Source organism: Equus przewalskii, chromosome 16, assembly GCF_037783145.1.
Source record: "Equus przewalskii isolate Varuska chromosome 16, EquPr2, whole genome shotgun sequence".
Classification (NCBI taxonomy): Eukaryota; Metazoa; Chordata; class Mammalia; order Perissodactyla; family Equidae; genus Equus; species Equus przewalskii.
Window position 1 is genome coordinate 28,544,490 of NC_091846.1, and position 13,345 is coordinate 28,557,834.

A 13,345-nucleotide genomic window follows, 5' to 3' on the forward strand; every position below is an offset into this window, starting at 1 on the left:
TGTCTTTGTAGACACATGTGTATGTGTCCTTCTATCCAATGGCAAGATGTGTACAACTCAGTATTACCTTTGACAATTGCTGCCCGAAAATAGGGTTTAGTTCAATACCAAAATGGAATAATAAACTCCTCTAGTGGGTTGGATTATGTCTACATGTTTGGTTATTATAGGATGATCATATAATTCCACTTCTGAGACTGAAAAGGGTGCTATTGGGGCCGGCCCCGAGACCGAGTGGGTAAGTTCGTGTGCTCCGCTTTGGTGGCCCAGGGTTTTGCCGGTTCAGATCCTGGGCATGGAGATGGCACCGCTCATCAAGCCATGCTGAGGCGGCATCCCACATGCCACAACTAGAAGGACCCACAACTATAATATACAACTATGTCCTGGGGGCTTTGGGGAGAAGAAGAAGAAAAAGAAAAGAAGAAGAAGAAGATTGGCAACAGATGTTAGCTCAGGTGCCAATCTTAAAAAAAAATTTTTTTAAAGGATACTATTAATAATTCCACTGAGACAACATTAACTGGGACTGTCCCAGCACAGCAGGACATATAACTAATTGATTGTTGTCATTTTATTTCCATTTGTTTTATTTTATTTAGAATGTAGTTTTGTAGGATCCCTCTGGTGTTTTGGAAATATAAATTCACGATATATACTTATATAAAACATTTACATACCAAGAAAACATTTTACCACTCCTCCCACTTAATGTTTTTTAATGTCTTCTTTGCATTATAAACGTATAATGTATTCTAAACGCCACACAGTATGAATACAAACTAGCGTGGCTAGCTTGCTACCCACGATCCTGTGGTTGCCAGGGGAGACATCATTCCCATGGTCAGACTCTCCCAAGACTGATGAAAATTGCTTTCTTTTAATAAATAAGAAGAGTATAGCAGCTAGCTTAAAGCTAATAATCAGCACCACGGCAGTCCTGGCCCCTCACCAGTAAATAGGCATTATAATAGCTCTTTCCAGAAAAGCTGAGCCAGTACACAATAGGGGGTCGACCTGCTATGTATGACCCTAAGCAGGTCTCCCAAACATTAAATTTCTAAAGAGATTGCAAAGTGAAATAATCTACCTGACTTTAACTAGTATCGTAATTTTCTTTAAAACCAGTGATCTCTAAATGCTTTCAAAACTAATTATTAATATTAACAATTCATAGAATTAATATTTTAGTTTTGCTTTATTAATATTTAAGATTACCTTTTTTCTAAAAGAATTGCTATTCTTAGTCTAGGTCTTCGTTCTAGTACGCCCTTTGCCCCAGAAAATACCCAAACCCTTTTACCCATATCTTGCCCACAAACAACATAACTGCCCTGCTACTCCTCCTTATCCTTTGTCTTCATTCAAGCAGGTCCTTGAAGATTTTAAAAATATGCACATGTATCTTGGAGGAAGAAAACGAGTGTTCGTTAGAAGAGAAAGTTGTGTTAGCAAGTTGTTGGTAAACCCAGTGGTTGTCAGAGATCAGACTGGATGGGAGGCCTTCCCAGACTAATTCCCCATCCCCTTCCCTCCAACCTGTTTGTTTATCTTCTCTATTGTTATGTTTCTTTTTCTTTTAAATGGAATAAAGCAATTAATTTGGGGCTATTTTGCTTCAGTAAATTAGAAATATCACTATCTGGAAAAAATAGAGTTTTCCATCATCATCCAAGTAATCAACTGGATTGACTTATTATCTGGTGAAGTGCTTTTTTTTCAAAGTGACATCAAACATGAGATAAATCTATAACAAGCCTCAGACTGAAATTTATTCTATCTTCTATTTCGGATATAAACAACACAGAAGCTCCAGTTTTAGCACGAAGTAGCCAAATCACTAGATAAAGTTCCTCTAGTGTGTTTTAAAATAGGCAAAAAGCTAGAAATGGAGTTTTTACCTATCAAGCATGTGATTTTTAAATCACTGAATTTGATCTCCTATATGTTTTAGTTAATCTACCAACACTTTGAATGATTACTTTTTCTTGCCAGATTGATTTATTTTTCCTCTTAGTCTAGCCATCTTTCAAGTTTAAAGCATTTAGGTTTATTGAGCAAGGGGAGTATACTAAAAAAATTCATTGCATCTTGGTTTATATAAGTCTACCAGCAGGAGAATTTTATCACTCCCTAGGGGTGACTATGAGCCATTTGAGTCTGGATCCCTGTTAAACTCTTTCTCTTTATTTATGGTCCATGTAACATGAGGGAGAGCAAAAGTTGGCTCCTGTGAGCATTCCCTAAGCCTGGACATTGCTTTGCTTCTACTAAAAACACTGACGTGACTAGACTGTCACAGACTCAAAGGTCACCTTCCCGTTTTGTTCATATTGAGAAATACTTTAGATAATTATCTGCCTTTTGTATCTAAGAAGAATAGGAGCGGGGGGGGGACTTGTTTCATTTCCTTGAATTTTCTTTGCTAGGCTACATTGGGATCTCTTGAAATTGTAAAATAGAGTAGGGATGTGGCCCACATAAAGAGCGTCTTACTTCCAAGTGTGGCCCACCCATTTGTTGATATGTGGCCGTTTCTGGGAATCCTTTGTTCTTACAAAGATACCTCACTTTATGCCATGAGAGTCTTCCTCAATGTGTATAAGGCCAGTTTGTATAAATCAGATAACATTTCCTCTTTGATTTGTATAACCATTTCAAAAGTTGCAAACATTTATTGAACAACATGCTGCAATTAAGCTATGGGCTATGGGCTTTTGCCTTTAAGGTGCCTAGAGGTTAGCAGGTAGATAGGCATACATGGATTAATAAGACTGTTGTGGCACAAAGGACAATATGAAGAAGGATAGAGTGCTGTGAGAGCCCAGAGGAATGAAAGCATCTTTTGTTTGGGAAATTCAGGAACAACTTCTAGAAGGTACCATTTGCAGGATGGCTCTCCTCGTGGCCGCATATTTGCAGTTTGTCCAGAATATAGCTTTAGATTTCACTCATCTTGCCTCCTTATCTTTTTTCACAACCAGCATATCTATTTAATACTTAATAATTTACAAACAGATAGTTATGCTCCACAGAACTTCCGTTTAAAGGGACATATTCAGAAATTTAAAACTTCTTTTGAGATGAAAAAAAGTCTTTTAAGCCTAATCTCCATAACATCTTGTACAATCTCTACTTATTTCAAACTTCAAGCTGCTGTCTCCCATATTCTCAGACAACATTCCAGTCTCTTGCTTCCCATATGGAATCAATGCTACCAGAATGCAGCTCTCCAGCTTCCCAAGCTCCGATGTACAGGCTGATCCGCGTTTGTTCCAGCCTCCCTTCCTCTCCTGTCAAAGGCCTGTCTCCCCTCCCGCCTTCTCAGGCACTTTGTTTCATCCTTTGACTCCTTTTTCTCAGGTTCTTCATTCTCTCTCCCGTCTAGAGCCTTTCCATCAGCATTTAAATATGCTGTAATATTTTTCTGGATCCCACAGATCTTACTTGCTATTACTCTAATTCATGTAATGAATCCCTTTCACAGCAAAGCCTCTTAAAAGAGTTATCTACATGCATGGACTCTACTGCCAGACCTCCAGTCACTCACCTCTCATTCTAATGTGACTTCTGTCCCCTCCTTTCGATCTGCAGAATTACTCTTGCTAAAGTCACAAGTGCCCGCCACGTTGCTAAATTCCATGGCTCTTTTCAGTCCTTGTCTTATTTGGCTCTCACTTGCTTTGAATTCAGCACACTGTCTTGTTGAAGCCCAGTCTTGGCTTCCACAATAATCACAATCTCCTCCTGACTCTCTCGTCTGCCTCCTCTCAGTCTCATTTGCTGATTCATTTCTCTCCTGAGTCACTGCCCTTTTCAGTCTAAATTCTCTTTTAAGGCAACTTCATTCACTTCCATGATTTCAAGCGATTGGTGCTGGTAAAATACACCAACAAATAAAACAGAGAACTAGTGGGAATTTATAAAAGTGCATATTAAAAAAGTAGAACGAGTTCTTTTTCTTCTGCTTTATTAATAATACATCTCTACTGCGCCATGTATTTGAATGGTACTTTACAGTTTTTGAAAGCATCTTTACATAGACATAAACAAGTTTCAAGCTGGAAATGACAGAAGGGGTCGTATCTGAATACAACCCCCTTCATTCCGTAGATGCAGAAACTGAAGTCCAAAGAGATTAAGTACTTCTCCTGGAGGCACAAAACTGCTTCATGCCTTGTTTGAACCTCCTAACAACTCCAGGAGGGCATGTGTACTTGTTACTATTTAAGAGATGAGAAAATGGAGGTTCCAAGAGTTTGGATCTTGATCAAGGTTGCATAGCTCAAAGTAGCAGAACTAGCACTAGAACTCAGGTCGCCTTGTTTCTAGGCTGCTGGCGTGCACCATCCTGCTCTCTGCGTTCTTAGGATTGGTGCAGTTAAATTATCTGTAAAATTAGTTAAATTATATTTCAAAACTGAGATTATCTCTAAAAAGAGAGAAACACAGCACAGCAACTGCAGTGTATTCTGTTGTAGCATGGCATGATTGTGGGTGAGAGAAGGCAGGGAAGAGGGGTGTCACGTCATAAAGCTTCCAGGAGTTGATCCATGCTTAAAGACTGACTTAGGTTAGCTGTTTAAATGTACATACTGATTCCTGGTGCACTGATGCCACAATGATAAATGCATTTCTCCCTGATGTTCTTCAGTGAAGGAGAATAAGTTTAAAAACGATGAGCCCTAACTTCTTTGGTTCCTGGGGTTTTCACGTAAACCTCTGTGTGCTCTCTTAGTTTGTTCTACTTAGACTTGGGAGAATGGGTGGGTTTAGGATGAAGCATTTCATCCTCATAACCCTCACTGAATACATACTATGCAGGTAGATTGCACTGGGCACTGCAGCAAGAGCTGCACGAGCACAGGCAAAGGGCTCTCCTTGGAAACTGTCTCTTAACCCCTTTGTTTTCAGTTCACATCTCCCTGCTGATCTTTCTGCCTGAAATTCCAGCCTCCTGTGCTGCCCAATGCATACTCTTCTTTCGAGATTCTTCCTGGGCATTACCTCTTCCAGGAAGCTTCTGACATTTCTCCTGACCCCAGCCTTAGGAGCCCTTCCAGGATGTTCCACTAGCACATTGCACTTACCCCTAGCATGGCACTCCACCTCTCTCTGCACTGATTAGTGAGAACAGATGCACCTCCCACACCTGGCTGAAAACTCCATACAGTACAGAACTGGGTCTCTTGTATCTTTGTATCCTTAGCTTCTAGCAGAGGCCTGGACATAGCTGGCGTGTATTAAAAACTCCTCCAGGGGGCCGGCCCAGTGGCACAGCGGTTAAGTGTGCACGTTCCGCTTTGGTGGCCTGGGGTTTGCCGGTTCGGATCCCAGGTACGGACATGGCACCACTTGGCAAACCATGCTGTAGGCATCCCACATATAAAGTAGAGGAAGATGGGCATGGATGTTAGCTCAGGGCCAGTCTTCCTCAGTGAAAACAGGAGGATTGGCAGCAGTTAGCTCAGGACTAATCTTCCTCAAAAAAAAAAACGTCCTCCAGGCAAGGAAGCCGTCTGACAGGAAAGGACGAAAGAGAGGCACTTGAAGGTTCATCTAAGTTATATATGTTCATATTTTAAAAATTAAATTTATAAGACTTGTTATGAAAAATAGCTCAGAGGCAAACACTTTCAACTCTTTTTGCTGATTTGTTTTTTGCCCCCATACGCTCCAAATAGCACACTTACGTTTCTTCTTGATTCTTCCATTTTTAGCATTATCTTTTGACTTCAAGCATGGAACTTCAGGATTTAGCTCTCTTTCACTCCCCCATCCCTAATGTATGACACATACTTCCCCTCAGTCAATTTGTACTGAATTTTGGTTAGACCAGTGTTCAGGTTTCATGTTATAATAACTATGTGAAACGTTGTCAACCAGAAAAACCGTGTAGTGTACTTGAATTGCATTTTAACCAGTCATGTCCCTCAATTTCTGGGTGAAGAAAGCTAAGAGAAAATAAGTAACTTTGGCCAAAACCATCTAGGTAATTCCTAGAACCAGGATGAAAAGCCAGTCTTCTAATTCCCAGTGAAATGATTTTTCCATGACATCAAGCTGCCTCTCAAAAAACTTATGTTTTTAGTTTTAAAATCTTCAAGATTTTAAAGAGTCTGGCTTGAAGAGCCAGACTTCTACATGATTATATCAGAATATTCTTTACATTTAACTTTTGTTTTACTCAAATTGATCCCTGGTGGCAGTTCATGTTTCTTGCAAACTAGAACTGAAATAAATGTAGATAAAGGTCCAAGTAAAGACTTAGAGCTGGAAAAAATTTAGTCTGGTTTTTCATTTTGAAGATGAGAAGACTAAGACCCAGAAAGGTTAAATGACTTGCTCAGAGTCACACAGAAATTTAGGGGCCACACTGAGCTGAAATTCAGGTTTCAACTTTCAGCCCAGTACTCTCTCTGCTGTATACTCCCATCCTCTCAATCACTATTGAATTCATAAGGGACTTTCCTTTGTTAAAATCTCTCTTACAGATGCCTAACCTCATTCTCTGTCTACATGAAACTTACTCATCCCCAAAAATAACATTAAGACATGTCAAAATAAGTCAAAAGCGAAGCATAAAATGTGTTTCTTAAAACCAGGCTTCTGTTAAGCTACCTCACATGGCTGCACAACTAGAATACTACCCTGTGTTAGGAACTGGGCTACAATGATGTCAGTGCAAGGAAGCAGACATGAAAAAATTCCTAAGTGTCATAAAGAATTATAATAACACAATAGAAGACAGTTCAGGCACTGGGAGGACTCAGGAAGTTCTGGCTGCCACCCACTCACCCCAGTTCAGCCCCAAGGCCCCAGGGTCTTTACGTTGTGTTCTCTTGATACGTTGCGTTCTCTCCTTTCCCCTCTGTATGATCCCCTTCATTACCTAGTGACCATGTGATGGCACTCATAGCCAAACATGCACAGCTTCATGTCCCAAAGTTTGTGCTGCCTCCTGCCCTGGACCTTCCAGGCCACCGAAGACTGGCACTGCTGAAGCCATTCTCACAGCAGGGCGCAGAGGGAGATGAGCGGGCTGGGGTATAGGGAGAGGAGGGGAACCACGGGAGGCAAACGCAGGGGACCCTTGTTGGGATGACATCCAGGGCTTTTGTCCTTTAAGGAGTGTGAGTTTCAGGGTGTAAGTGAGAAACTGGCAGATTCACGCTGTTAAAGAAACTGGAGAATTAACACAAAGGGGAAGATGACAGACTGGTTTATGTTTGATTATATAAATCCCTAATTTACTGTTATTATAGAAATTGTTTGTAGCTAATTACCGTGTAGCTCAGCATCAATGATACATAACATAAATTTGTATCATATTAACTGCCCTAAATTTCATTGTAAAGCTGTACACTTTGGTATTTAGTATTCTCAACCTGTTGCTCACATAGTAAGAGCCTTCACAACCTAAAATTGAAGGAATGTTTCACAAAGCAAGATCCAATAGTATTCCTTCCTCCTGCCCCAAAGCTCCTGCTTTCCAACTTGCCTCCTTAAGTTCCAAGAGAGCAGTTACCAGGCCTGTCTGTGTTCTTGTTAGCGTGTACACCAGTGGAGCCATTCTGCAGCTTTGAAATGGCCACAGAGGCAGTACCAGTAATGCAGCCATTTGCTTATTCACCGGCCGTGTACTGAGCTGTTGCAATATGTGAAGACTGTGCCAGGTGCTAAAGATGATACAAAGAATAAGACCCAGTCCTGCCCTTTGGATGTTCACAGCCTAGAATCAATGCCAGTTTAATACCTAGCCACATATTCCCACACACCCCATAGCACCAACTTACTGTAATTCTGTTTATCACTGAAATATTTTCTTTTAAAAATATATGAATGTATGATAATAAGGGGCTGACCCCGTGGCACAGCAATTAAGTTCGCACGTTCCGCTTCGGCAGCCTGGGGTTTGCTGGTTCGGATCCCGAGTGTGGACCTGCACACTGTTTGTCAAGCCATCCCACATATAAAGTAGAGGAAGATGAGCATGGATGTTACCTCAAGGCCAGTCTTCCTCAGCAAAAAGAGGAGGATTGGCAGCAGATGTTAGCTCAGGGCTAATCTTCCTCAAAAATAAAAACAAACAAACAAACAAAAAAATATATATATATATATGGCTGTATGATAATAAAAGTGTACACATTACAGTTACTTAATATAAGTGTTTTTCCCATGCTCCAAATAGTGTTTTATACTCTTAGCCCATTTGAGCTAGTGCAGCAGCCTGGAAGGTTCCCTCATGCAGTGAGCCTTAGAGCACATACCATAAATGCTCTCAGCTAATGAGCAACATACCACACTATCCTAAGTTCTGTGTGCGCACAGTGCCTATAGTTTATTTCTCTGTGGCCTCTCCTTATGCTATTATTTTATATCCTGATTAGTAGTTTTGGCCTGTAGTGGCTGTCAAAAAGTCTGTGAGAGTGCTGGGCCTGTGGGAAGCAAAGGAAGAATATATTGCTGGATGTTAAAACACAGGTTTTATGAGAACTCTGTGTGCCTCGAAGAAATGGTTGAGGAAACTCAGCGTAAACATCAGTAGGCAGTGGCTTCATAAACATTATTATAGCCTGAGATGGCGAAGCAACAATTATCTGAAGGATAGCTGGAGGAAATGAGGGCTAGTGGCATAATGTGACTTTAACAGAAACAAAGAAAATGGAAAACCAGTTGCCAATGTTTGATGCTGGAAATACCTGTCAACAGGGAGTGTGCCGTGATCACCTGTCCAGCACTGACTCAGTTACGTTCCTATTTTCAAAAGAATTCTCCATGCTAAATCCATTTGCATGTAGTTGTAGCCAGTGCTTCCAGGAATTTTTAGAACCTGGGTCATATTTAAAACCCCCTTTTGCTTCCACTACTGGTAGGAGTGGCTTTTCTACTCCCCCTGCCTTTTCCTAGCTACACTTAACAGCCTAGAGCATTTTATTGACGTGGGAAGCACAATGGCTTTAAAAATTACAAGATAAGTTTTGTGTTTTGGACAGAGCACAGATTTCAGTATGAGACTGAAATCACCTGGCCAGGAAATGCCATCAGAGGTCATTTGGCTTCAATAATGATACAAGTACATGGCAAGAGATTGTCTCTTCCTATGGCCACCTTGCATGCAACAAAAGCAAAGCATCTGCGCACTATTTGCTGTAGCTGAAGTGCCCTTGCATTGCTAACATTTTCCTTGGCCATGGAGATCTGATGGCCTGCTGAATTCACCCTAGTGTTGGATGTTAATCTTTGAAGGCTTTTAAAAATAAAGGAGGCAAAAATAGAGAGAGTAAGAATACTTAAGACCTGACAGTTTGCCCCACCTCCGCTGTCTCTGAATTTAATTAGCAGTTGTTTTTGTGAGAATGCTTAGAATACTGAATGTGCTCCTGTCAAGTGGCAGCAGGAGGGGTGCATTTCTGTGCCAGTAAACTGTTGCCATGCCAATAATTTGTGGTTTTTTTAACATGTGTTTTTGACACTCACCTACACACAAGGATAACAACATTTGGTTTCCCTTAAAGATTTGTTTGTAATTAGAGCATCTTAACCCATGAAATATCTTCTTGATTTCATCATCTACGCTCCATATTCTCAGATTTTCCAAAAGTATTCTTCGTCTTTTGTTCCTGTTTGAATTTAAATAGAAGAAAGAGATGAATAAAGTACTCTATAGTAAAGTGAGAGGTTGCTTTGGATGAATTCTGCAACCTCATAATTTTATTTTGGACGGCCATTCAAACAGCTCTGTCTGAGCCAGAGAGCAAGGAGAGAGGCCACTATCCACAGACTCGGAGGCCATGGCAGGGAGTCATCTCAGGCCCAGCAAGGGGTCCAGCCAGAAACTGAGCTGAGGCCTTGGTAGGGATCAAAGTCAAGCTGAGGGAGGTGCAGGATCAGGATTTAAGAACAACCCAGAGCCAACGGAGCCATGTGTTTCCTGCCTCTGTTAGGAGATGGCTCTTTACTGACCAGTGGCTGGGCCCCGCTGTGCTGTTTGCCAATTATGGGCTGGCAGGAGACAGCAAGGAAGAATCCCAGCACACAGCCAGCTGCCAGCTTCTTGTGGAGAGGATTGTATACAGAAGAGCAAACTCATATTCCGTCTGTGAGCAGCCTCCCACACATGCATTTAATACATATTTATTAAGCATCTATTATGTTCAAGGATGTGTGTATAAGCCACTGTGCCAAGTACTACTGTCAGATAATAAAAGGGAAAGTAAAATATTCATAAATTGATATTTTACCCTCCTTTTAGTCTAAGTCTGTGAAATCTATAAAGTTTCGTTCATTTGATTGGACTGGGTGTTTTTGTTGCATAGTAATGGACTTAGTGAAGAGGGTCATTCCAGTGAGAAAGTTCTTTGTCAGAAACTATAAAGTCAAATAGAAAAATAACATAGGATGCATAAAGAGATGTATTTCAGAACATCACATCAGATAGAGGAAGGGGGATGTTTGGGGTTACAGTTTCAAATATTTTAAAATATTTACCAAGCACATCACTTGTGCCAGAAAGCAAAATATGCGTAAGTCTCTAGGAGTGTTCAAGCAGAAAGAAGAGGGTAAGATACAGAGTTGGGTTGAGTTTGGGGAGGTGGGCAAAGCGGCCCAGCTCAAAGTCAGTAGGGAGAGGCTGCTGCTTGACTTGAAGAAGCCCGTGAGAAAGGACAGGAACCTTTTCTATGCCAGAAGACACTCCCTGCTCCATCAGAGCAGAGCTGCTCCAGTGCAGACCACAGACCACCTATTCTGCTTCTTACCTGTAATGTTGCAATAGCCCAATTGGCATTTGTCTTCAGGGCCAGGGAATAAGCCTAGTATGCCCCCTGCCCACTCCCTACCCCTGCCTCTGCATGCTTGCGGATTCCTAGACTTTCAAAGGAAAGACTTAATTTCTCAATTAGTGATAAAAGCAGTTGCAATGTGAGTGACCTTTGGGGTTAATTATTTAGTGCGAATGACTATCAGCTACAGTACAGTTGTTTAATACCAGTGATCAAAAATCAAATCCTTCCCTGTGTTTTGTGAGTGAGGAGGGATTAAAGATGGCAGGAGGTCATTGAGTATTTAAATGCAAATGTTGCCACCAGCCAGGGAAGAGCTGAAGATAAATTGCATACCTGATGGCTTTGCTAGAGACTGAAGTTGGAACACGCAGAAGCTACCTATGGACAAAGATATTTTTGTCACGCATTATCATTGTAGAAGCTACATGTTAGTTATGATAACTCAGTGAGGATCGGCTTTTTTTTAAACTACCTGTCTTTATATGATATCATTCCTAGGGACATATTAATGTGAGTCTTATTCTATCTATGAAAGAAATTTCTAACTTGTGGGTAAGAATAACCCCAGACAATAATATGTTTCAGGCAGATGTGTTCAGTACCTTTTCATGGCCTGTATCACCCTGTGCTGTGACTTTATTCCCCTTTATACAATATCCTCCTAGAAGCAAAGATCATATTTCATGTATCTTCATATCCCAGTGAATAGTAGATGTACAATAAACATACACAGAAATGTTTGAATAAGAGAATGAATGAAGAAATGTATTCAATTGCCTGTTAATCAATCAAGAAAATCGTAGGCAACTGTAGTAAGTAGGATTTCTATGCTGATATTATTATGGCAATTTTTGATGTCAGAAAATTCAAAGCACGTCTTCATGTTAGAAGTAAGATATCCTCCAAAAGGTCAAGACAATAGCTTCTGCCCTGCTGCCTCTCATTCACCCTTCAATACATGAATCAATTAGTTTGCATGCAATTGACTCCAAGTAGCAGAAAATCCAACTAACAGTAGCTTAAACTATGAGGACATTTATTATTTGCTTATGTAGAAGGTCAGAGGTAAGTGACTCCAGGGCTGGTTCAGCAGCTCACCAGTGCCGTCAGAGACGTAGGTTCCTCCCTCCTTCCCTCTGCCACCTTCTTGTTGCCGCATGGTCACCAGATGGAGGCTACAGCTCTATGCATCACATCCTCACTCTGTGTCCCAAGGCAGCAAGTGCATGTGTGTTGGAGGGAAGAGGAAGGCGGCGCGTCCAGGGCAATGAGACAGCTCTTCTTTCACCTAGGAGGAAAATCTTTCCCAGAAACCTCCTGACACACTTTCTCTTACATCTTAGGTCACATGCCTTCCCCTAGACCAATCGCTAGCAAAGGAGAATGGGATTGCTGTGCTTAATTCCTGCCAACCATGATTCATCTGACTTCTGTTTAAAAAGAGGAAAGAGAGAGTGTGTTGGGTAGGCGACTAGAAATGTCTATTGTGCCACACCTAGTCTCCAGCTGGAAAATGGGGATCAGCTCTGCCCAGTCACACCTCCAAGAGCTAACTTTTCTCCAGGATTATATTCTGGCTATTTATATCATTTTACTGATGGTTTTTTAAAAATAATGAACTTGAGGAGGAGCCTGAAATACATGGGCCTTGCCCAGAATTATAGGGCTTCAGTGAGCCATGTCCCTCCCCTGCTCTGGCTTTGCGTTGTTTCACTCTGGAACATTTTTATGAGTTATAATTTACAAGATCCATGTTTTTTCCATTTTAATTCATATGGAAGTGGATAACAATTCTTAGGATTATAGCACACTAACCTAAATGGAAGTAGATTGTGTCAGCTATGAGAAACACCTCAAAGGTGTCAGCGTGTGCATCAATTTGTGTCAAAAGTTGTAAGGGTCCACAATATTTTGTAGTTTGGGGAAAATTTTGATCCATTTAAGTGAATACAATAGTGTCTATTTCAATAATTGGAATGACTTGCTTGAGCTCTTTCTAGATGAAACCAACCCTCAAAGGAAATGCATTCCAAGTTCTTAACACATTCTTCAAAACATTCAGCGGTTTGTCAACTTTCTGAATGAGCAGTGGCTGTATAGCACACGTCTGTCCCCAGGAAACAAGTTTCCTCAAATAATAGGCCTTCCCTGCTATCTGTTCCAGTTTCTGTCCTGGGCTAGACTGTTCTAGACTTCCTGCCTTGTACCTTTTATGAATCATTGTCAATTCATGTACGAGATGTCCTAAAATGGCTTTGAAAACCCCTTGGCAGAGGTACTCCTCCCCCTCACGTAGAGACATACATTCCTGTGAGTATAATAGCATTCATAAAATGACTCAAAATTAGGTAAACTTCCCAAATGCCTTGCTTTTAAGTAAATATCCCTGGTATTTTATGGTATATGTTTTTCTGAAATAAATCAGGTTTGGGCAGATGATTGTTTTTGTCAAGAATTTGTCAATTTGGAAACATCTCTAGACTCCCATTTGGGGTTGGTGTGGGGCTGCCTTGTTGTTGGCAGTGTAAGTAATGTCATTTCCCAGCAGATGGCCTGGC

General features: G+C 41.0%; 1 protein-coding gene and 1 long non-coding RNA gene across 5 annotated transcripts in view; one reads left to right on the forward strand and one right to left on the reverse strand.

The window, feature by feature from the left end:
- The window catches only part of VWA8 (von Willebrand factor A domain containing 8), a 358,168-nt gene that overhangs the window by 292,402 nt on the left and 52,421 nt on the right, over positions 1–13,345 (forward strand). The window lies entirely within an intron of this gene.
- Positions 9,512–12,023, reverse strand: LOC103560325 (uncharacterized). The gene is made up of 3 exons (XR_547164.2): positions 11,886–12,023; positions 11,121–11,165; positions 9,512–9,623 (listed from the first exon to the last, which is right to left on the reverse strand). It is a non-coding gene; the product is annotated as an uncharacterized lncRNA (long non-coding RNA).